This window comes from Hemitrygon akajei, chromosome 15 (genome assembly GCF_048418815.1).
Source record: "Hemitrygon akajei chromosome 15, sHemAka1.3, whole genome shotgun sequence".
Classification (NCBI taxonomy): Eukaryota; Metazoa; Chordata; class Chondrichthyes; order Myliobatiformes; family Dasyatidae; genus Hemitrygon; species Hemitrygon akajei.
In genome coordinates, this window is record NC_133138.1 from 26032064 (window position 1) to 26058472 (window position 26409).

At 41.0% G+C, this 26409-nt stretch overlaps 1 protein-coding gene across 1 annotated transcript in view; it reads left to right on the forward strand.

Annotated features, from left to right (window-relative positions):
- The first annotated feature begins 14768 nt into the window (after positions 1 to 14768).
- The window catches only part of fat2 (FAT atypical cadherin 2), a 169556-nt gene continuing 157915 nt past the window's right edge, over positions 14769 to 26409 (forward strand). The window contains exon 1 of the mRNA XM_073067318.1: positions 14769 to 14943. The gene's annotated coding sequence lies outside the window, so the exon portion shown is untranslated. The remainder of the gene's footprint in view (positions 14944 to 26409) is intronic.

Here is a 26409-nt window from a genome sequence, read left to right on the forward strand (position 1 = left end):
ATTGCGGGATGCTATGATGTCACACCCGGTTTCGCGGTGTCTTGTGGGAAAATGCCGGTTTGCGATGAAACGGGACGGAGGGAGGGAGCGCATTACGCGAGCGGCTTTGGATCTGAGCGAAAACGCTGCTTTTAAGTTAAAGGTGATCAATAACTTTTCCTGGTAGGCTGCAATATATATATTTTTTCACCAGTCGTTAGGAGATATTGGAATGTTGTTCAGTAAAGAAGTATACGCAACGTATATTTAAAAGTAACCGCGTACGGGCACGGTTCGAAAAAAAGCATTTGCAATATGTATTTGTTTTTGTTACCATATGGATTTAATTAAAAGTTAAAAAAATCCTCACGTGTAATATCTTTCTGTGTAAATATCTCATATTACAACGTGGGACACCTGCGGCCGAAAATCCGGTGCGGCCTAAAATCCGGTGCGGCCTAAAATCCGATGCGGCCTTTACAATTAAAAAATTGATTTTATTTCTAAAATTAGAGCCAGCGGCTTTTAATCAGGTGCGCTCTGTAGTCCGGAATCTACGGTACATGTTCACTGCCAGAGTGAAAAAAGAGCTGCAATAACTACTAATGACTCCTCCCACCCTAGCAGTCACCTATTCACTAAATTGCCATCAGGGAGATGCTACCAGGTTGACACATCATCTCCAAATCTTCTTTTCTGTAGCTATTCAACTTTTCAACAAAACTCACTCAGGTGTAATTCCCTAACTGTCCCTGTACAACATCCATTAAATGGTCCCTTCTGCTCTCCGTGTTCTGTTGATAATTATTGAGTCTATTCATATGTTCTCATTTATTTGTGTATGTGACTATTCTACTAACTGTTGACGGCTCATGGCTCTTTTCCCTATTGTCTTGTAAATTGTTGGTTGCTTTTGTGTTGTCTGTTGTGGTATTGTCCTGTGTTTTATGTTTGGCACTGAACCACATTTAATTCTGGTATGTTTCAAATACTGGCAATGAAGTGATTCTGATTCTGAACCTAGTCTTGAATTGTTCCAATGTCCTTCCGATATACATTATAACTTAGAACCTTCCATAATGGTGCCACTGACTTCAGGTTCTTCTCAGCATCTGCATTATGCTTAATTGCTACATTTGTAAAATCTGTATTCTGTTTGGACTTTATTTTTTCAACTGTGTTTCATCCTAACTGCAAAGAGTACTGATTCTGGTAAATTGGATGCCTACGTTGCCAATTCAGTTCATTTGCTGATGTCACTTTTTCACTTCCAAATTCAACAATTTTACCACTTTACTTCAACATTCAAAATACATTTATTATCAAGGTACATACTATATCTTGAGATTAATTTCTGGGCAGGCATTTACAGGAAAGAAAGAAGTACAATAGAATTTTACAAAAGAAAACTGAACGTAATAAACACACAGCTTTATGTGCATATTTTACAAATCTCAGCCATTTCTATGGATGCAGATCTACACTGACTCTCAATTAAGAGAACCTATGATATTGGAGCAGAATTAGGCCATTTTGGCCCATCGGTTCTGCTCTACAATTAAGCAAGCCTTATTATAATTACTAGCTGTGTCGTACAACATGAGCGATCATTGTCTTTGACCATGATTGTTCTTGGTGATTTTTTTTCTACAGAGGTAGTTTGCCTTCTTCTGGGCAGTGTTAATACAAGATGGGTGACCCCAGCCATCATCAATACTCTTCAGAGACTGTCTGCCTGGTGTCAGTGATCGCATAACCAGGACTTGTGATATGCACCAGCTGCTCATTTGACCATCCATCACTTGCTCCCATGATTTCACATGAACCTGTTCAGGCACAGTGGGTCTGAGTAGGTACTACACTTTGCCCAAGGGGGACCTGCGGGCTAGCGGAAGGAAGGAGCGCTTTGCACCTCCTTTGGGAGAGACGTATCTCCACCCTGCCACACGATAAACAAGCCGACACCTCTTAAAATCTTAATTATGTTTTCAAATCCTAAAATTGATTTACCCTCTTCCTACCTTGGAACTCTCTTCTGCCTTACCAACTTCTAAATTGGTTGAGCTTCTACATTTTTATTCACTCATGTGTCCCTAATTTTAATGGTTCCAGATTTGCTGATATTGTGTTCTGTTGCAAGGCACTAATCTCCATATGTTCTCTGACTTCATACCTCCCTTTCCTCTCCAAAAATCAAATTTTGTGTGAAAGGTCATTTTCCTATCTTAAAAGGACATAGAACATAGAAAATCTACAGTGCATTACTGACCCTTCAGCCCACAATGTGGTGCTGACCATGTAACTTACTCTAGAAACTGCCTTGAATTTCCCTACTGCATAGCCCTCTATTTTTCTAAGCTCCATGTACCCATCCAAGAGGCTCTTAAAAGACCCTATCGTATCCACTTCCACAACCACAGCCAGCAGTGCATTCCACGCACCCACCACCCTCTATGTGGAAAAACTTAGCCTGACATCCCCTCGGTACCTACTTCCAAGCACCTTAAAACTATATCCCCTCATGTTAGGTATTTCAACCTTGGGAAAAAGTCTCTGGCTATCACACGATCAATGCCCCTCATTATCTTATGCTGTACACCTTTATCAGGTCACCTCTCATCCTCCATCACTCCAAGGAGAAAAAGCCGAGTTCACTCAACCTATTCTCATAAGGTGGGCCCTCCAATCCAGGCAACATCCTTGTAAATCTCCTCTTGTTATTGTTGCTTTTCAAACTGTGTCATCAATCTCTAAACCATGCTAAATTCTACTTGTCCATCACCTTATTTATGAAAATGGCCATAAACTTTAGCTCTCTTAACTACAAGATTGAAGCCTTTAAACTCAAGTTTAAATACTTTCATAACTATTCTCTATCCATCTTTGACCATACCCTTTGTTCTTTGAACCTCACCTTCCCTTCCCTTTTCCATTGATGTACTCCACCTGTCTCTTTCTCCCACTTTACAAATTCTTCCTTAGCTCCCAAAGCTCATCATCTTTTCTTCTTGCATCCTTAACAGATAAGATTTGCTTTGTTTGTCTCATGCACAGCAAAAAACTACAGAGAAATGTGTGATTTGTGTCAATGACCAACAGAGACCGAGGATTGTGCTGGGGGCAGCCGGAGGAAACCCACATGAGCATGGGCTGAATATACATACTCCTTACCAACAACAGTGGGAATTGAACGCCTGGCATATAGCTGGCAGTGTAGAACACTGCGCTAACTTCTATACCACTGTGCCTTCCCCACCTGGTTGGAGGTACACTTCATTAGAAGTTTGAGGAGATTTGGTAATCAAGGATTACAAGGACGGAGGAAGATCTACAGTAGTGGTAGGAAGATGGCCATCTTACCTGTATCCACAGTTGCTGCTTGGTTTGCTGACTATCTCCAACATTGTCAGCTTTTATTTATTTCATCATGCCTTTATAAAATCTCTGGAATAATTTTGCACATTAACAGTGCATAGATGAAGTGTGCAAGCACATCTTCAACCTTTCAGTGTTTATGGTCTGCAGTTCCCAGCTGCTTCAAAAGAGCAGCAGTCATACAGATGCTCAAGAAGAACAAGGTGAATTGCCTTAATGACTATTGACCAGTAGGATTCACATTTACTGTAATGAGAGACTGGTGATGGCTAGAATTAACTCTTTCCTAAGCTAAGACCTCAATGGCTGAAGTTCTTTTACGTGGAAATCAGGAGAATGTTCAGCAATCCTCATTGGGACGTCAGCAGTGGAAAGGATGATCAACTTCATGTTCACGGGGGTCAACATCTCAGAGCATCTATCTTGGTCCCAACACATTGATGCAATCATGATGAAGGCATGCCAGTGGCTATTCTTCATTAAGAGTTTGTGGTGATTTGGTACGTTACTGAAGATTCTAGTAAATTACTTCTGATGTTCCATAAGGTGCATTTTAACTGATTTATATCACCACCCGGTATGGAATTTCCAATGTGCAGGATCGTAAGAGGCTGCAGAGGGCATAGTCTAAGCCAGCTCCATCAGAAGCATAAGCTTCCCCACCACTGAGGGCATCTTCCAAAGGTAATACCTGAAGATGGCAGCATCCATCATTAAGGATCTTCACTATCCGGGACATATCCTTTTCACATTGCTACTGTCAGAGAGGAGTTACAGGAGCCTAAAGACCTACACTCATTTCCCTCTGCCAACAGATTTCTAAATGTTTCATGAACACAAGAAATACCTCATTATTCCTCCTTTGGCACTATTTATTTATTTATTTTATAGTTTATATTAATTTAATGTCTTTGCTGCTGCCACAAAGCAACAAATGTCATATCATGTTAGACAGTGATAATAAATCTGACTTTGATTCTAATTCTTGTTAATCTTGTAAACTCACCTTTTTCTCTTTGTAAACCCTGGTTCCTCTGGTAGCTCTGTTGGACTTGTATGGTTTCAGGCTCAGATAACATTCCAGATATTTTAGTGCAAAATCTTAATTTACACTCCAGATCTACACTGCCTTAGTATCAAAATGATAACTGCTCAATATGGTGGTTAATGCTTGCCTTCTTTCCCCTTCTTTTGTAGAGGTATATGACACTAATTTGAAGAAGAATATTGTCCTGAGCAATCACGTTTCTCAGTTCAATATCACTCATGCACATCATTATCACGTAATTATGAGTGGGAGGGTAATGTGCGCAAGTTGGCTATTGTGTCTCTTATTTTTCACAACAGCAACTTTTAAAAAAAAGTCCTTAAAATCTTGAATTTGTGAAAGATGCCTTTCTTTCAATTGCCTAAATGATTTAAAGCAGAGCTTCCCAACCTGGGGCTATGGCATTAAAAAGGTTGTGAACCCCTGGTTGGAAGAAAAATGTTTTTCTGATTCACAGGCAATGAATAGAAACAGTTGTGATCAAAGTTAGCTCTGTTAAAGTTATTACATAAGCCAGCACAGCATTACTAAAAGATGCTGGTGTCAGGATCAATGCTATCCAATTTAATGCAGAGTTTTTCTGCACTGAATAATTATCACCATTTTGTGGTTTTGGGAGGGTGGTGTCAACAATTGACCTCTGTGCTAAAGGGGAAAAAATACTCATTGTTAATTTTACCTCATTGTCATCCAGTGGTTTTTAAGGGAGAACGTGTTGGTGATTGTGGTGAACTACATATACCTGTCTGACTGCTCCTGTGGCTCCTCCCACAGACCCCTGCTGACTGCTCCTGTGGCTCCTCCCACAGACCCTGCTGACTGCTCCTGTGGCTCCTCCCACAGACCCTGCTGACTGCTCCTGTGGCTCCTCCCACAGACCCTGCTGACTGCTCCTGTGGCTCCTCCCACAGACCCCCTGCTGACTGCTCCTGTGGCTCCTCCCACAGACCCCCGCTGACTGCTCCTGTGGCTCCTCCCACAGAACCTTGTATAAAGGCGATTGAGGCCTGAACCCAGCCTCATTCTCCAGGATGTAGTGTTGTTCATTCTTCCAGTCAATAAAAGCCGATATCTCGCTTCTTACGTCTCAGAGTGAGTTATTGATGGTGCATCAGTGATTGATCCATTTTATAGAGAACGGATTCACTAATTCAGGTTGAAGGTGCAAACTTCTGTCAGCACCATTGGATACCAGAATAATTTGAGTTTGTCACATTGCAAATTGCACAACGTGAAGCCATTTCATTAGATATATTTGCATTGCAAAATAGCTGAGAGCTTTAAACAGTCGAACATTTATGTTGTAAAGATGAACTTTGGACTAAGTATGAACTACCTTGATTTTATTTGATAAGTTAAACTAAATTATTCTGTGTTTGGTACTATCGGGGAACTGCTTATATCATATAAATAACAGTTCTCACAAGCCTTGCCACTACTCTGGGAATCAGCAATGTCAATTAGAAGCTTTTATGGGCACTGAGAGAGGAGATAGCCACATATAGGACATTTCTCCCATTGTGCAAACTAAGAATATTCCTGCTAAGTAACTCAGACAGTTCTTGACATGTAAAAGCAGTAGTTCCTGCTGTGTAAGTGAAATAAATCCTGCTGTGCAAATTAATTTCTTGCAGTTGTTTGAGTTCAAGTTCCATCATGATTAATATTTATCACCTGTGAAACTGCTTAGACTCCATTCAAACATGCATGGAACATTACAGCACTGTGCAGGCCTTCAGCCCATGATATTGTGCCAACCTTTTAACCTACTCCAAAATCAATCTTACAATTTGCTCCCACATAGACATTCATTTCTCTATCATCAACGTGCCCAAGAGTCTCTTAAATATCTCTGATACAGGGGTTCCCAACTGTTTTGTGTCATGGACCAATGCCATTGAGAAACAGGTCATTGGGATCCCAGGCTGGGAACCCTTATTCTAATGACCATCTCTCATAGGGCATTCCACACACTTACTGCTCTCTATTTTAGAAATACTACCTGACATCCCCCCTATATTTTCCTGCAATCACCTTAAAATTATGCCCCCTTAATGAATGATATTGACAATAAAATCTGGTTTATTCTGGTTGAAAATGTTCTCTTTTTGTCCTCTGTTCCTCTTGGGTTATCGCTTCTTATCTAATGATGATATTAAATGTTATACGTACATTCATCATAGACCCTGGGTAACTTGGCTCAAGCTGGCTGTCCCTGATGAGCTAACTTGACCAGGAAGACTTCCGACTTAAGTTATGTGGTTACATTCACAGACCATTTCTTCCCCTCTTAGCTTTCAAAGTTGATAAGTGAAATAAATACAGAATAGTTTCACTTCCCTACAGAGTCCTTGTATTCTACTTAGGTGTGATCCATTTGAAGATAATTTTAAGCCTATAACTCCATTAGGGAAGGACATAAAAACAGCTTTGTTTGGTTGTAATTACATAGAATATAGTTCAGGTAATCAATGGATGCACGGCATGAGAATAATTTATTCATGAATCAAGGAAGTTTCAGCCCATGATGTTGAGCTGACCTTCTAACCTACTCAAAGATCAATCTAAACCATCCTTCCCCATAGTCCTCCATTTTTATTTCATCTATGTGCCTATCTAAGAGTCTCTTAAATATCCCTAATAATCTACCTCTACCACCACCACCACTGGAAGGTTGTTCCACACACCTACCACTCTCCATATAAAGACCTTACCTCTGATATCCCCCTCACATCAACCATTTCCACTCTGGGAAAAAGAGAGTTAATACTTTAGTGGTTAATAACATGATTGTATGTTACTGCATAATTCATCGACATGAAATTCATCACTAAGATATGCATTTTCTTACCATATCTACTCAACCTACATTAAATATCGAATGCAATAAATCAATGCCATAATTTGGACACTTTCTAACCAGCTTCACAAAATTAATCAATTTTATGTCATTACAGGTGTTATCTTAAAGCTACATTCTCTGGTTACCTATCCAACTCCAGTAAAAGAAGTGCTAATTACTTTTTCAGATCTTGTTGTAATTATGAAAATTTTGACGAAATCTTCTCCTTAACCTTCCCTGTTTCAACAAAATCAAATCCCTTTCTCTACTTTCCCAATAATTGTTGTTTATCATTCCTGTACAGTTCTGGTAAAACTCTTCAGCTACTCCAGTGTCCTTCCTAGAAATTGGTGCATTACTCTGCCTGAGCCCTAACAATTGATTTTTAAGATCTGACACGAAACTTCCTTTATTCATGAATGGGTCATTATCTTATGCAAGTCATGATCTGGATCTCATAACTTGGATAGATTCCAACAATTTCTGTGGGCTAGTATCTCTGCTGGTGTGCCCCAAGAAATTTGGCAGAGGCTGAACATTGATTTCTCCAATTCTGGTAATTTTTCTTCTTCCCTCCTCTTTTTTTCCATTCTCCTTTCTTGTTCCCTCTCACCCCTTCTCTTCTTCTCATTTGCCCATCACCTCCCTCTGATTCCTCTCCTCCTTCCCTTTCTTCCACAGTTTATTGTCCTCTCCTATGATATCCCTTCCTCTTCAGCTTTTTACCTTGTCCACCTATCATCTCCCAGCTTAATTCACCCCTTCTCCTCACCCATCCACGTTCCCCCTCATGTGGTCTCACCTATCACCTGCCAGCTTGTAGTTGTGCCCCTCTTCCCACCTTCTTATTCTGGATTCTGCCCCCTTCCTTTCTAGCCCTGATGAATAGTCTCAGCAAGAAACAATGACTGTTCATTCCCCTCCATAGATGCTACCTGACCTGCTGAGTTCCTCCAGCATTTTTGTGTGCTTTCAGACTTCAAAGTTCAAAGTACATTTATTATCAAAGTGTGTATACGTTATACAACCTTGGGATTTGTCTCCTTCAGGTAGCCATGAAACAAAGAAACCCAATAAAAACAATAGAAGACCATCAGAACCCAGTGTGCAGAGAGAGAGAGAAAATAAGGAACCATGCAAAAAATAATAGCAAGCAAACAGCATTCAGAACTCAGAGAGTGGTAGCTGTGTGGAACAAGCTTCCGGTAAAAGTGGAAGAGGCAGGTTAGATTTTGTCAGTTAAAAAAAAATTGGATAGGTATATGGACAGGGAAGGAATGGAGGGTTATGGGCTGAGTGCAGGTAGGTAGTACTAGGTGAGAGCACGTATTCGGCACGGACTAGAAGGGCCGAGATGGCCTGTTTCCGTGCTGTAAGTGTTATATGGTTATAGGACTGAAGCTCGCAAATCCAGGCAGCACTGCAGCTAATCCAGAAATCGACCGTTTTCTGGCCACAGCCTCAGTCCAGTGCAGGGTTGAGCAATCCCAGCAGAGCAGTGAGACGAACTGCACCGGCCACAGCCTTCTTTAGCAGTTGTGTGACTGAGGACAACCACATTTTCAAGCCTTCCCATATAATACATCCCAACTCACTTGTCCACCATTCACCATCCCATCACCAATAGTCTTTTCCTGCCAATGCCATGATGCAGTTAATTGCCACACAATCCTTAAAATGTCTGATTAGATAACAAACCAAATTCAACTTCAAGGTCTGTCAGTTGGAATCTGGCAGGAATACAATTTATATTCCTAAGCAAGAACATAGAAAAGTACAGCACAGTACAGGCCTATCAGTCTGTGATGTGATCAATCTAACCCCTCCCTCATTCTTGAATGAGATCATCACCAGTTCCGCGGAGTCTGCCTCATGCCAAGGATCTGAACTCATGACTTCAAAACACTAATCATTGGGTCATTATTTTGCTTGCTCCATAGAACTTCCATAAAGTTTGCACAAATTAATTGTCAAGTCCCAAGGAAAGAAAAAAAACTCACAAGGATTTTTAATAATATTTTCATTTTCTTTACACATTTTCATTCATTGTAACATTATTGAACTGGTTGACAAATAGATGAAAATTATCCAATAACAGAGAGGGAATAGGCACATAGATGAAAGAAAAATAGAGGGCAATGTGAGAGGGAAGGTTCAGATTGATCTTGGAGTAAGGGGCCAAAGGGCCTGCTGTACTGTACTGTTCTATATTCAACTGTTTTAATAAACTGCAAAGAAACTAGATTAGTAGTTGGTGAAGCTCAGGTGACTGTAGTGGGGATATCTGGTGAATTGGAAATAGGACGTGCTTGGTAAAAATCAAGAAAGTTGCAGATTGCTGGAAACCTGAAGTAAAAGCATAAAATGTGGAAAATAATGTTCAAAGTTCAAAGTAAATTTATTATCAAAGTACGTATATGTAACCATATACTACTCTGAGATTCATTTTCTTGCAGGCATTCACAGTAGAATAAAGAATTACAATAGAATGAATGAAAACTGCACACAAAGACAGACTAACAACCAATATGCAAAAATAAGACAAATGATGCAAATAAAAAGGAAAGCTAATAATAATAATAATAATAATAATAATAATAAATAATACTGAGAACATGAGCTGTCCAGTCCTTGAAAGTGAATCCATAGGTTGTGGAATCAGTTCAGTTTTGAAGTGAGTGGGTATCCTTGCTGGTTCAGGCACCTGATGGTTGAAGGGCAATAACTGTTCCTGAACCTGATGGTGGGGGACCTAAGGCTCCTGTACCTCCTCCCTCAAGGCAGCAGTGAGAAGTGAGCATGGCCTGGATGGTGGGGATCCTTGATGATGGATTCAGCTTTCTTGTAGCAGGACTCCAAGTAAATGTGCTCGGTGGTGAGGACGCTGTTCCTGTGATGGACTGGGCTGTATCCATTACTTTTTATAAGCTTTTCCATTCTTGGGTATCAGTACTTCTACACCAGGCAAAGAAGCAACCAGTACGATGCTCCCCACTGTGCATCCATATCAATCAACAAATCGGGCAGCATCTGTGAAAAGAGAAGCCGTTAGTGCATCAGGTCAAGACCCCTTCATCGCAACTGGGAGTGTGAGAGAAGTAGTGACAATTTGTTTTCTCAGCTTCCTGGTTTTGATGAGGAATCTTTGACCCAACTGTTAAACCCATTTCTCCTTCCACAGCTACTTCCTGACCTGTTGAGTGATAACCACTTTTTATATTATTGTAGTGGTGGAAAAGGATTAGCTTTATTTGTTATGTGTACTTCGAAACATCAAAACATACAATGAAATGTGACATTTGCGTCAAATCAAATCAGCCAAGGATTATGCTGGGCAGTGTGCAAGAGTTGCCACACTTCTGGTGCCAATATACCGTGCCCACAACTCATTAATCCTAACCCTAACCTGTACGTCTTCGGAATCTGGGAGGAAGCTGGAGCACCCAGAGGAAACCATGCAGTCACGGGGAGAATGTTTAAACTCCCTATGGGCAATGGCAGGAATTGGAACCCTATCGCTGTTGTGCTGCAATTTCTATTAAAAAAAAATTACTCACCTTCATGCATTTAATTAGTCATTAAGTTTCTGATGAAGGGTCTTTGCCAGAAACTTTGACTATTTACTCTTTTCCATAGATGCTGCCTGACCTGCCTGAGTTCCTTCAGTATCTGGTAGTGTTGCTGCAGATCCATTTTCATGACTTTACGTATCGGGATAGAAATGTGTTGAGGACAGATAATGCCTGTTCCAACAGGACTGCAAGAAGATACCACCTGAGGCCTGGGCTACTAAAGATTAGGAAACTAATTAGGGGTGTGCTGAGGTTTTCAAAATTTTGCACCTTTCCCCCATCTTCTTACAATACAGGAAGTTGTTACATTGGAACTTCACTTTCTTTTTATAATGTCACCAAAGAGGCTGTTGTAGAGTCAAAAAGCACTACAGCAGAGAAACGAGCTATTTGGCCCATCTAGTCCATGCCGAACTGTTATTCTGCCTCAACCCACACCTGGTCTATAGTCCTGCATATCCCCCCCATCCATGCACTTATCCAAGCTTCTCTTAAATGTTGCAATCAAACCCCCCTACCCCCCATTCACCACTTCATCCGGCAGCTTTTTCCACAGCTGTAACAACTTCTGAGTGAAGCTGTTTCCCCTCATGTTCCCCTAAACTATTTCATCTTTTACCCTTAACCCATGAGCTCTAGTTTTAGACTCACCCAACCTGCTTGCATTTACGCTATCTATATCCTTATAATTTTGTATACCTCTATTAAACCTCCCCTCACTCTCCTATGTTCTAGGGAATAAAGTCCTAAACTACTCAACCTTTCTTTATAACTCAGGTCCTCGAGTCCCGACAACACCCTTGTAGTTTACTCAGTGCACTCGCAACCTTATTGATATCTTTTCTGACCAGAACTGTACAGGATTCTCCAAATTTGACCCCACCATCATTTTATTCAATTTCAACATAGCATCTCAACTAATGTACCTAGTATTCTGGTTTATGAAGGTCAATGCCCATAAAGCTCTCTTTATGAACCTTTCTACTTGTAATACCACTTCTCCATTTGTGCCCTATTGTACACTGTGTAAGTCCTACCTTGGTTTATCCTTCCAAAGTACAACATCTCACACTTAGAAACATAGAATCATAGAAAACCTACAGCACAATACAGGCCATTCGACCCACAATGATGCGCCAAACATGTACTTACTTAGAAATTACCTAAGGTTACCCATAGCCCTCTGTTTTGCTAAGCTCCATGTACCTATCCAAAAGTCTCTTAAAAAACCCTATCGTATCTGCCTCCAAAACTGTTGCCGGCAGCCCATTCCACCCACTCACCACTCTCTGTATAAAAAACTTACCCTTGACATCTCCTCTGTACCTACTTCCAAGCACCCTAAAACTGTATGCTTTCATGTTATCATTTCAGCCCTGGGAAAAAGCCTCTGACTATCCACACAATCAATGCCTCTTTTCATCTTATACACCTTTATCAGGTCACTTCTCATCCTCCGTCGCTCCAAGAAGAAAAGGCTGAGTTCACTCAACCTATTCTCATAAGGCATGCTCCCCAATCCAGGCAACATCCTTTTAAATCTCCTCTGCACCCTTTCTATAGTTTCCACACCCTTCCTGTAGTGAGGCGATCAGAACTGAGCACATTACTCCAGGTGGGGTCTGACCAGAGTCCCATATAGCTGCAACATTACCTCTCGACTCTTAAACTGAGTCCCATGGTTGATTCAGCCCAATGCACCGTATGTCTTCTTAACCCCAGAGTCAACCTGTATAGCAGCTTTGAGTGTCCTATGGACTTAGACCCCAAGATTCCTCTGATCCTCCACACTGCCAAGAGTTTTACCATTAATACTATATTCTGCCATCATATTTGACCTACCAAAATGAACCACCTCACACTTATCTGGGTTGAACTCCATCTGATACTTCTCAGCCCAGTTTTGCAACCCCACTGTAACCTCTGACAGCCCTCCATACAATCCACAACACCCCCAACCTTTATATCATCAGCAAATTTACTAACCCAACCCTCCACTTCCTCATCCAGGTCATTTACCTTACTTTTGCAATAAGCCTTGCATGGGATACCTTATCAAATGCCTTGCTGAAATCCATATACTCTACATCTGTCACCACGGTTCAGATATGGCCCAAGTGCAGAGCAAGAGACACTGAAGCAGGTCGATAGTTCACAGACTTTTAATATGAACAGTGTTAAAGGGAAAATAAAACAATAAGTGGTAGGCCAAAAGGGCCATTAATTAAAACTCTCAAAGGAAACTGAAGCCTACACTGTGACTGAAAAGAACATCTAAACATTAAACGAAATACGCTAGTCTTCAGAGCCAGTTGATTTGAAAGTCCAGTATCTCAGGGAAGGCCGAATACAAAACAGCAGTGAAGTGTTGCTATGTTCTGTCCAAGTCTCGACAAGCACAACAACGACAAGAATGGACTTAAATACTATCATGATTAAATAACAATTACCTGACACATGCAAATTCACAAGCGCAATTGCCGTATCTTATGCGCTGCCGAATCCGTGGTTGTGGCAACGTTTATTGCTCTACCTTCATCAATGTGTTTAGTCACATCCTCAAAACATTCCATCAAGCTTGTAAGGCACGACCTGCCTTTGACAAAGCCATGTTGACTATTCCTGATCATATTACGCCTCTCCAAATGTTCATAATTCCTGCCTCTCAGGATCTTCTTCATCAACTAACAACCACTGAAGGAAGACTCACTGGTCTATAATTACCTGGGCTATCTCTACTCCCTTTCTTGAATAAGGGAACAACATTAGCAACCCTCCAATCCTCCGGAAGCACTTCCGACCCCAATGAGGATGCAAAGATCCTCACCAGAGGCTCAGCAATCTCTTCCCTTGCCTCCCACAGTACCCCGGGGTACATCCTGACCGGTTCCGGAGATTTATCCAACTTGATGCTTCACAAAAGCTCTAGTTTGTTTGCATTAAAGTCCATCTGCCATTTTCCAGTTGTTGCAGATCTCACTGCAAGCTTTAATAGTCTTCCTCCCTGTACACTGTTTCCCCAGGTGTCCTTTCATTGCCTGCAAATTCCCTAGGTTATGGCTATTTGCCATGGTCCCTTTAAAACTCAGACTCTCAATTATTGCCTGCCACATTCCTTCATGGAAACTACTTAAAATCCTCTTGGGCTGAGTACTCAGTGCTCAATCATAGGAGTTTTATTTCTGTTACAATTGTTTCTGATTGTGCCTTTGGATTTTGTTTGTGTTGTCATGTTTATTCTGAGTTTGAGTTAATTTTAGATTTTACTCTGCATTTGGGTTCACTACCATCCATGGATCGCTGGTTACAGAGGTATTCAACAACCCAGCATCATAGTCAAATCCAAATCTGTCATTAGCTGGGCTTTTAGACTTCCATGTTTTCTGGCATAATCATTAAATAATAACCTGAGTGGGAAGGTGCCTGCCCACAGATTCTCATTAGATATTCCAGTGCAGATTGGGAAAAGATCTTGAAACTCCTAGAGCCTCAGCAATTCCAAACGACAAGACCATAAAAGGAACTCAGTCTTGTTCTGGACGTAATTCTGACATTTAATTAGATCTTTGCTTCTCTGTACGTTCACTGCATTAAGGCAATTTAATTCGATAGTGAATTTAGCTGGTTTCCATTTAGGAGTAAGTCATAGACAAGAAGAGAGTGTGTAAAACTCGCTGCAACAATGCGATCAAAAGCAGTTACTGCATTTCCCTTGTTAAGTTAAAAAAGTGAAACTTATCGCTTATCTGGTTTTGTGAAGCACTTGATTTTTTAAAAATGCAAATATTATGCCTACACTGTTTTGTGCGCCGATCCATTATTTTAGATGAGTTGGCTCACTTCCAGCTTTGACAAGGTTCCAGGAGGCTCCAGGTTTTCTGTCTTGAAGCCACCTCTCTCCAATGACAGCCCACGCAACCGGCGCTCGGTATTACTGAGAGGAAAGCGCAGAGAAAGAGCGAGCGCTGGCAGGAGCGGGCGAATCGAACACTGAAGGATGCTATTAAGTGTGCTAAAAGGTTAGCGAGCTGAGGGACTCGGTGAGAAAGCGGGGCATCGTGCAAGAACCACCGAAGCCAGGCACTCCGACGCGGTTCTGGAATATCGCTGGAGAAACTTCGAGCCAGGTTAAGTGTTTCTTATCTCTTAAAAGTTGCAAGTCTCCTTCCTGCTCGGTGTTTTGTCTCTCTGAACTGAAATTGGCGGCGCAGCGCTCTGAGTTTGTAATTACTTTTTTTTTTAGCAGAGATAGTCTTTCCGTCGTTCTATTGCAGTAATTTAGAGAATATTAGCCTTAACCACTGGAGCGCTGATCTTTGGCGAGGTTGTATAACTTGGCATTCGATTAAAAAAAAGTTAACTGAACTGGGGGAAATATCTGGATTTTTGTAAGAATCGTTCAGTGCAATCTGCCTTGATTTATAAAGACAGTTTAAAATGAAATTTGAAATGAAAATTGTGATGGGTTTTGAAGGAATAATCGTCGAAGGAGGTGGGATCGTCTCTTTAGTCCTTGTATCCGGAATCACCAGATTACTGTTTAAAAGTCGTATCCCTCTCCTCTCTGGTAATTTGAATACATGTTCAAAACGAAGTGAGGAAGAGTTTTGCTTTCAGCTGGAGAAATAAGGTGTGAGCTGTGGTTCAGGTGACAGCATCTTGCCTTTAAGCCAGAACTTTATGGTTTCTCCGGGGACCTGAACACTTCGTTGCGGCAGTGCAGTGTTACTGAGACCCTTTCTGTCTCCGGCGTTATTAAACTGAGACAGAGTTCATGCTACTTTCCAGGAAGAACATTTTATCCCGGCTTTCCTGGCCAAAAGGAATCTCTAAACCAGCATCAATTAAAATATGTGGACAATCCCGTCACTCTCACAGAACTGTTAATGGACCATGCTATGAGCAAATTGCTTGATTTTCCATGCTAGACCCCCAAAGGCTTGATGTCAATGGGTTTTGAAATGTTCCATCTAAATTCCAATTTCTTCTTTTATCCTTTAAGACATTTTGCCCTTACTAAATTTGGTGTATTTGCTGTTTAAATGAAAACAAGATTAGGCATCAGATATTGGAAATGTGAAATAATAGAAACTGCTGGAAACACTTGGCAGGTCAGGCAGCATCTGTAGAAAGAGAAGGAATATAAAAAAAACTGAGGCTTGAACTGTTTCTATTTTCACAGATTGTGCCCATCTTGCTGAGTATTGTCAGCATTTTCTAGTTTGCCATTTAATTCACTTGTGTGACCCGACAGCTACCAGACATACTAGTTATAAATGATGAATTTCAAAGCAATTCAGTAGCACAAAAACCTCAAACAACTCTCAAACTATCTTGGAGGTTCTTCAGATCATTGCAGGACAATTTGCTGAAGACGGTAGAACACCTTAGTGCAGCATGATGGTTCCAGGATCACAGGCTGCTAAAGTCAAAACATGACCTGAATTAATTGCTAGCACTGATTTTCTCTCCTCCTTCGTATTCTGTTCACCCTTGAAATTCTTCACTTAAACCTCTCAATCATTAATCCAAACAAATCAACGAACATTAATGTAGGATTGCACATTTGACCAAAATTAATGCATAAAATTAAAAGAAAAGTATTGTTCCATGAGCTACCAGGAAATCAGAAGAACTCGCAATTATTTGTCATTTCTGTCGAAGTGTCATCTACATATGAATCCGAGTCATTTCTCAGATATAATAGAAGTGTTAACCATAATAGAAGTGTTAACCTGATTTGCATTATAATATTGGCTAAGTATATGCTAAAAAGGAACTAGAAACATTTTTGAGAGTTTTGAGTTCCATTAAAATCGGAGCAAAATGCTCAGTTTAGTTGCAATAGAATTGGAAAGTCAACTGGAATGTGAATAAGCATTGTTAAGTCTGTGGGAAGTTACGCTATTCTGTTTAAACCAGAAGATTAAGAACATTTAATTTCTTTCTTGAGTATGATAGTGACTGATTGTAATTCCAATGAAAAAAAGCTGCAAGAGAGTTCTTTTTATCCCTCTGATGGTGAGAAGAAATCAGTAAAACCTGTCAAGAGGGGCATTTGGTGACGGAACATATTGAAACCACAGGTTGTATATTTATGCATTCGTTCTTTCACACAGTGAATACTGAGCTTGGCTTTGCATGGTGAATGGTAGTCAAGCATTTCCTTGTGGAGACAGTGGAGAACTTGGAAGAGTCACCATCGGCTACATCTGATATTTTGTGACAATGCACATGGTTAATCCTGGTGTGTTGAAAGTATTCCTTGTGGGAAGATCCAGGAATAGATGGGAGGGGAGATAGAAAAAAAATCTCAAATTTAGGTCTTCTAGCTGAACACAACAAAAATGGGAAACTTAACAGGTCTGAGATCCCACAGTACTGAATAGTGCTCTTTGGTTGCAAAGTTCTCCTGGAAACATTTTGACTGTTTGCACCAAATTCCTAGGGTAAACATAACAAACAGAGGATTCTTGTGTGTATGTTTCACACTTGCGAAAGGACTCGGCTGAGTTTTGTGACTAACTCTTCAAACTCCATCTGAGTACACTGAATTTCAAGTGAGATCTTGCTGTGAAATGGTTGATGTTGTTTTGGGTCCTTGTGCTGAAGTTTTAAACTTGTGACTGTTATCAGAGAGACTGGATCATAAGATGACGTGTTCCTTAAGGAAAGGTACCTCATAAAATGGCCACTGAGTGCATGTTTGAGGTCTTCTGCTAATGTAGCCCATTCATCTCAAGGTTCAAGGTGCTGTGCATTCAGACATGCTCTTCTTCACACCACTGTTGCAATGGATGGTTATTTGTGTTACGGTCACCTTCCTGTCAGCTTGAACCAGTCTGGCCATTCTCCTCTGACATCTCTCATTAACATGCTGCTTCCACCATAGCACTGCCGTTCACTGTATGCTTTATTCCATGGTTTACGTGGAACACATACAACACATGTGAGTGAAGTAATCAAACTGCAGATTAATATATTTAGTTTTCTATCACATTTATGTTTTAGAAACACAGCTCTTTCTGTCATACATTAGAAAGCTGATGAATTGCATACTAATTATAATAAATTACTGTTGGCTCACCTTTTCTGTTAAGATTGACTTTTGCGAAGTCTTGAGTCTGAGGTTCAAGACCAAAATGGTCAGGGTGTAAAATTGTTACATAAGCTGTCTGTTCTACAGATTAGATTATACATGGCTTTGGACTGTGCACAAGATAATGTGTAATGTTAAATGTATATCCTTCCTTTATTTTGGTCTAACACTGAACGTAGAGATCACGATGATATGAAGCCTGCACGTCAGTAAGTTTTTCTGAAGGCCGCCATGACTGTCATAGTCTGAGAAAAGTAATGTGGGAGTAGTCGATATTTAAAGAGGTTTGAATTGTGTAGAAAAGGACGCTCTATGAACTTAAATCAAGATGAGCATTAAAATATTGAGAGGAAATACGTCGTTCAAATGCTCATCAAGGCATGAAATATTCAAAGTACTGCAATATACCTTGTAGAGTCTGATTATGCTCAAACTCGTAAATATGTGCAATGCATTGTGTACACCAATGCTGTGAGGCACTGGTGCTTCCTTTCCTTGGTTTTACAGTACCAGCAAGCCCGGTCATTTCCCACCACTGCCTGTAAGGAGTTTGTATGTTCTCCCCATGTCCATGTAGGTTTCCTCTGAATGCTCCGATTTCCTCCCACAGTCCAAAGGTGTACCGATTGATAGGTTAATTGGTCATTGCAAATTGCCTCATGGTTAGGCTGGTATTAAATTGGGGGTGGGGGGGGGGAAATTGCTCGGCAGCGTGGCTCAAAAGTGTGGAGGAGGTGCCTCTGGCCATCTCAATAAATAATAAATAAAAAGCACCATGGGTAGCTGCAACTTCAGCTATCAAGGGGTTGGGAATTGACTTTGGTCACCAAAGCTAAAGGGATCATGCAATTGGTAACCTATCACCCTTGGAATCCCATCTCTCCAACCAGCCACTTCTCAGTGGTATAGCTTTGCTCCATTTAATTTTTGCATTTTGATTTAAAAGCACAACATGCATTTCTGATAAAAGGAAAGGAGAATATTTTTGTGTATCTGTTTTTAAGGGAATTTTCACAAGCAAGAGAAAATTTGCAGATCCTGGAAATCCAAGCAACAAACAAAATGCTGTAGGAACACAGGCCAGGGAACATCTATGGAAAAGAGTACAGTCAACCTTTCAGGCTGAGACCCTTCATCAGGACATTGAGTTGACTGTTTACTCTTTTCCATAGATGCTGCCTGATCTGAGTTCCTCCAGCATTTTGTGTCTAGAAGACCTATTCTAAAAAATACAGGCCCTTCGGCCCACACTGCTGTGCTGAGCACTTTAGGAATGACCTAGGGTTACACATAGCCCTCTATTTTTCTAAGCTCCATGTACCTATTCAGGAGTTTCTTAAAAGACTCGATTGTATCTGTCTCCACCACAGTCACCGGCAACCCATTCCACGCACTCACCACTCTCTGCGTTAAAAAAAATCTCCTCTGTACCTACTTCCAAGCACCTTAAAACAGCGCCCTCTCATGTTAGCTATTTCAGCCCTGAGAAAAAGCTTCTGACTATCCACGCGATCAATGCCTCTCATCATCTTATACACCTCTATCATTTCACCTGTCATCCTCCTTCACTCCAAGGAGAAAAGACCAAGTTCACTCAACCTATTCTCATAAGGCATGCTCCCCAATCTAGGCAACATCCTTGTAAATCTACTCTGCACCCTTTCTATGGTTTCCACATCCTTCCTGTGGTGAGGTGACCAGAACTGAGCACAGTACTCCAAGTGGGGTCTGACCAAGGTCCTATATAGCTGTCTGCAAGAGAATGATTTTGCATTGGTTAGGATTCACAGAAGAATGAGTCAGGTCTGAAGGACAAAAATGTTGTGAAATACAAGGTCGAGTTTATTGACATATGCACATGAATGCATGACTGCAATGAAAAACACATACAGTTTAGGAGGAACTCAACAAGTCAGGCAGCATCTATGGAGGGGAGTGAACAGTCAACATAAGCACATTTTTTTACATTAGTCTATATTTGTTTCCATTAAACAAAAAAGGTTTGAAAAGTTGATATGATCCACGTATTGACATTGCTATATGATAGAATTAGGTTGTCAGATGTAGGTTATTTGTAAATTAACTATATAAAATCACTGGATAAACATCTTCTTAAAAATAGGACCAGGTTGGAATGATTTAGCTAAACACTTGATAATGGTAGCTACAAAACTTGTCATTTAACAGCCCATTTGGTTCAGGGAAGGAAATTAGCTCTCTTCACCCATTGTGGCCCCTTTATGACTACAGACACACCAGTGTGATTATCTCTTAATTGCCTCATCAGTTCAAAGACAATTAGGTATGAACAGTGCAGCAAGGCTCCGATCCTATATGAATCAAAGAAATTTGACTACGTGTGATCATGTGAAATCTAAGTGGTCACAATGGGGTTATGTGGATTGTAACTAGGTTTAAATATGCAAAGTTTTTGCTTAACTTCCTTTAGATGCTTGACAGTTGTTGGGACTTGTCTGACCAAGCCCAGCATTGACTCATCCATTCAGGGGGAAAAGGAGAAAATTTAAGGCAAGTGAGTCAATCGACGATAATCTGATAATTAACTAAACTATTCTATTGGCAGTGACCACGGTTAAGAGAGGGGACATAGACCATCCTGTTCAATATCGGTGGTGGGAAAAATTACTGATAATGATCCTGAGCAAAAATGTAAAGCATTACTTAAGAAGGTAGAATTGAAACAAGTTTGGCCAGCAAGGATTTGTTAAGGGAAGCTAACTCAAATGGGGAAAGAAGGATGCTTGATAAAGGTGACATATTAGATAGAGTCTGTGTGATTATTAGCAAAATATCTCTCAAACTGCTTGAAGCAGGCTAATTGGAAAAGTATCAGACCATGGAGTTTTAGAGCAAGCGGCAGTTCAGATTCAAAGTTGTCTCAGTGCAGTAAGTATAGAAATGACTGATAAAGATAGCTACAGATTGCAGGGGTGTTTTACGGGTTTCTTGGTCTGGTATCTATCAATGACTTGGACATAAATATAGAGTCATTAGCAAGACATTTGGAGATTATATCAAAGTCTGAGATTGCTTGATACTGAGGAAGAAAGGTGTAGACTTGGAGGAAGATCTCAATAGACTGGCGAGGAAGGCAGAAAAAGAAGCAGATAGTTGTTAGTATGGAGAATTGTCTGTTATACTATTTTAGTATTTGGGTAGGAAAGCGGAAATGCAACAGGTAGTGAGAATATCAGGGTTCATGTCCTCCAACCCGTAGATGAGGTTTCCAAGAAGTCCACATGACTTTCATGGACAAGACATGCACTACAAAGCAGAGAGGTCATGCTAGAATTATATATCACTTGCTTGGCTTTAGCTGGAACATTGCATAGTGTTCTGTTTGCCATGTTGCAGGGAGGATGTGTGATAATGTAGAAGGTTTAGATCAGTGGTTCCCAGCCCTTTTTATGCCATGGGCCAATGCTATTAAGCATGGGGGTCTGTGGACCCCAGGTCAGAACCCTGGTATAGAGAAATGTTATGGGGATATAGCCAGTGCTGGAATCTACCAGTCATGAAGAGAGTTATTTTGCCTGATTGTTTTCTTTGCCAAAGAGGTAGATGAAGAAACTTTGTGTATAGAATTATAACCACTTAAACAGAACAGTTTATAGAGAGGATAGTAACCAGGGATATAGATTTTAAACAACTGATACAAGTAGAGGACATAGTGTACGTCAGTGATAATAATCCCAATCCAGATTCTAATTCTCAACCCCATGTTGCCTGAAAGGGTGAAGTAGGCAGAAACCCTCAACATGTTTAGAAAGTATTTGGATGAGCATAAACACAAGAGATTTTGCAGATACTGGAAATCCAGAGCAACACTAGAAATTGCTGTGGGAACTCAGCAGATCAGGCAGTATCTAAGGAGGGGAATGCCAGTCCTGATGAAGGGTCTTGGTCCTAAACATTGACTGTTTATTCACCTCCATAGATGCTGTCTGATCTGCTGAGTTCCTCCAGCACTCCATTTGCTGTTTTGGATGAGCAACGTTATGTAACTATAGAACTATGGACTAGATACTGGAAAGGGAAATCAGCCAAATTCATTTTTTAATTGGCCAACAAAACCACTATGCTAAATGATCTCCTGCATTTCACGAGCATTGCCATAGCACAGTTAAATTTAAGGCAGGGTTAAACTGACTGCCTTGACCAAACCTCGGAGCAAATGGGAGAATATTACAGTCAGGCTAGCCATTCCAGCAGTGAGCTAATGGAAGCAAGAGGATGGAGGGGAAATTATTAAGTATTTGTATAAGGTGATGTAGGTTGAAAGTACTTGGATGTGAACTTTAGATACAGACAGAATTATATTTCCACAGCCGCCACCCAGACATGCTCCCTTCTCTCTGCCACCATCAGCAAGAAGGTACAGGAGCCTAGGACTCAAACCACCAGGGTCAGGAGCGTTTATTACCCCTCAGCCATCAGGCTCTTGAACCAGTGGAGATAGCTTCACTCAACTTCACTTGCCCCAACACTGAACTAACTGTTGCCACAATCTATGGACTCTTCATCCAGTTCTTGATATTTATTGCTCATTTGTTATTAATATTTATTTTCTTTTGTGTTTGCTCTTTGGCCATTTCGCTCTCCTGTTAGTGTGTTCTTTCATTAATTCTATTATGATTTTTGGATTTATTGAGTATGTTCGCAAGAAAATGAATCTCATGGTTGCATATGGTGCCATATATATACTTGGATCATTTACTATTTGAAACAGTCCATTAAGTAATTCTCTGTTCACCAATATAAAATGGTCACGTTGGCAAAGTAATGCAAGGGCCAAGGAACTGTGACCCAAGAATGAAGAGACAAGGTTGTGCGTTGGTTGTAAAGCAGAAAAATATAAGCTTGTTCTGAGAAGTAATGTCTCTACTGTAGTTAGCAGAATCGATCAACTTTAATGATTATAGCCGAAAGCAATAGTAGTTTAAACAATCAGATGTAAATGTTTATTGAAATGCAGCTCTAATGCTTCACACTATTCGTAAGTGTGCATTGGAGTCAGTAAAAGGATCACATTCTATTTAAATGTGTCAAAATGCAAATAATAAACAAAATAGTAGACTAATTAAGTGAACAGCGTTCTCAAGACTAAACTTTTTCATCAGCCTGCTTAGTTATTAAACTATCTTGAACTGACCAGCAATGCCTGCTGGGTGAGCCTCTCCCTGGGTTTTTAAATCTGATATGTATGTTTTCCGCAATTTACCTGGCAGGCTCCACAGGCATGTGCTTACATGTTTCCAGCAACTAAAAAGTACAGAGGGTGGAGCCATGTTTTTGCAACTACTCAAACCACAAAGGTACATCTCCGTCAAAAAAAGTGTCAGCCTTTTCAAAAATGTTCTATCCCAGACCACAAATGGGGCAGGTATAGTAATTTGGTGAGAAAATGGGGGAGGAAATACTAACCAAGGTGATAAATTAGTGCACAAATAAGATACAATAGGTTCCTCATTAGAAAGACAGTGCAGAAGCATTTTAGCTACAAGTTAAAATGATGAACTTGTTAAAAATGTGGAACAGTAGGCATGTCAATGACTGCAAAGAGAACAAAAGGGGCACTTGTATTGATAATGAGCCTTTGCATAATCTCAGGATGTTCCTAAATTCTTCACAGGACTTTCAAAGTGTTCCCTTTCTTGTAATTCAGGAAATATGGCTGCTAATATATGCACAGGGTCCCAGAGACAGCAGTAAGATAATAGATGAGTAATGCACATGTAGTATTAACCAGGAAACAGGAGAATTTAGCGAGTGCTACAGTAACTTTCATATCCATCTGAGTATACAAATAAGCCTTCAGATAAAAGTTTCAGGATCAGATTTACCCCCCCCCCCTTCAGCATATGTTGTGCAATTTGTTGTCTTTGCTGCAGCAGTACATTCCAATTCATAATAAAAACTCTGAATTACAGTAAGTATATATTAAATAGTTAAATAAGACCACGAGGTGTAGGAGCAGAATTAGGCCATTTGGTCCATCAAGTCTGCTCCGCCATTTCATCATGGCTGATTCATTTTCCCTTTCAGCCCCCAGTCTCCAGCCTTCTTCCCTTCATGTCCTGATCAATCAAGAATCTATCAACCTCTGCCTTAAATATACATAAAGACTAGGTCTCCATAGCTACATGTGGCAAAGAATTCCACAGACTTACCATTCTCTGGCAAAAGAAATACCCCTCTATTTTGAGACTGTGTCGTCTGGTCTTACACTTTCACCATAGGAATCATCCTCTCCGCAACCACTCTGTCAAGGCTCTTTACTATTCGACACGTTTCAATTGGGTCGCCCCTCATTCATCTCTCCCATGTCCCGCACATCTGCCCTCACCCCATCCACCCGCCACCCCACTCGGGATAGGGTTCCCCTTGTCCTTATCTACCAGCCCACCAGCCTCCAGGTCCAACATATAATTCTCCGTAACTTCCGCCACCTCCAACGGGATCCCACTACCAAACACATTTTTTCCTCCCCCCCTTTCTGCTTTTCGCAGGGATCGCTCCCTACGTGACTCCCTTGTCCACTCGTACCCTTCATCCCTTCCCACCGATCTCCCTCCTGGCACTTATCCTAGTAAACGGAACAAGTGCTACACCTGCCCTTACACTTCCTCCCTCACCAACATTCGGGGCCCCAGACAGTCCTTCCAGGTGAGGTGACACTTCACCTGTGAGTCGGCTGGTGTGGTATACTGCGTCCGGTGCTCCCGATGTGGCCTTTTATATATTGGCGAGAACCGACGCAGATTGGGAGACCGTTTCGTGGAACACCTACGCTCGGTCTGCCAGAAAAAGCAGGATCTCCCAGTGGCCACACATTTTAATTCCACGTCCCATTCCCATTCTGATATGTCTATCCATAGCCTCCTCTATTGTCAAAATGAATCCAAACTCAGGTTGGAGGAACAACACCTTATATACCGGCTGGGTAGCCTCCAACCTGATGGCATGAACATTGACTTCTCTAACTTCCGTTAATGCCCCTCCTCCCCTTCTAACCCCATCCCTGACATAGTTAGTTGTTTGCCTGTTCTCCATCTCCCTCTGGTGCTTCCCCCCCCTCCTTTCTTTCTCCTGAGGCCTCCCGTCCTATGATTCTTTCCCTTCTCCAGCTCTGTATCACTTTCGCCAATCACCTTTCCAGCTCCTAGCTTCATCCCACCCCCTCCGGTCTTCTCCTATCATTTTGCATTTCCCCCTCCCCCCTCTACTTTCAAATCTCTTACTATCTTTCCTTTTGATTAGTCCTGACGAAGAGTCTTGGCCCGAAACGTCGACAGTGCTTCTCCTTATAGATGCTGCCTGGCCTGCTGTGTTCTACCAGCATTTTGTGTGTGTTGTTGTTTGAATTTCCAGCATCTGCAGATTTCCTCGTGTTTGCTCTGTGTTCTAATGATTACTAACGCAGAGCCATCAAATGCTCTTTAATCCATTCAAGCCATTCAATCCTGGAATCATTTTCATGAAAATCTTTTGAATCCTCTCGAGTTTCAGCGCATCCTTTCTAAGATGAGAGGACCAAACCTGCTCACAATACTCAAAGTGAGTCCTCACCTGTGCTTTATAAAGTTTCAGCATTACATCCTTGCTTTTATATTCTAGTCCTCTTGAAATGAATGCCTTTCTCACCACAGACTCAATCTGCAAATTAACCTTTAGGGAATCCTGCACAAGGACTCCTTTGCACCTCAGTTTCTTTTTGTATTCTCCCTCCATTTAGAAAATAGTCAACCCTTTCATTTTTTTCTACCATAGTGCATGACCATACATTTCCAGACACTGTATTCCATCTGCCATTTCTTTACCCATTCTACCAATGGTGCAGTTGCCGTCTGTAGAAAAGTACCCCAACTAGTTTTAGCATCCTAATCAAATTGGAAGAGTAGAAATTTTCAAAGAGTTGTATTTAGCTTGACTAGTTTGTAGTTCACATAATGGAGAAAGAAAAATGAAAACTCTTTGCTAACTCTGGCTGTCAACTGGTGCAGAGCAAAACCAATTCACAAGGTACAATGAAGGTTCTGGAGTACAGTAACATGAATCTTAAACTTGACAGTCTGCAGATGCTGGAATTCCAAGGCAACACACAAAATGCTAGAGGAACTCAGCATATCATGGAAACTAAAATGAATAAACATTCGCTGTTTTGGGTCAAGATCTGATGAAGGGTCTCAGTATGAAATGTCGACTTTTTATTTGCTTCCATAGAGGCTGCCTGACGTGCTGAGTTCCTCCAGCATTTTGTGTGTTGCAAGTGATAATTTTGCAGAGGGTTATGAACAGGTAGACAAGACTGGCAGATGGTGTTCAATGGAGAGAAATATGAGGTTAGGTGTTTTGGTGGGAAGATAAGGAGAGACAATTTGTGTAGATTAGAGGGGACTGTTCCAAAAAGTGGTACAGAACAGAGATACAAGATGTTGAAGGTGACAGGACAAATTGAAAAAGCGGTGAATAC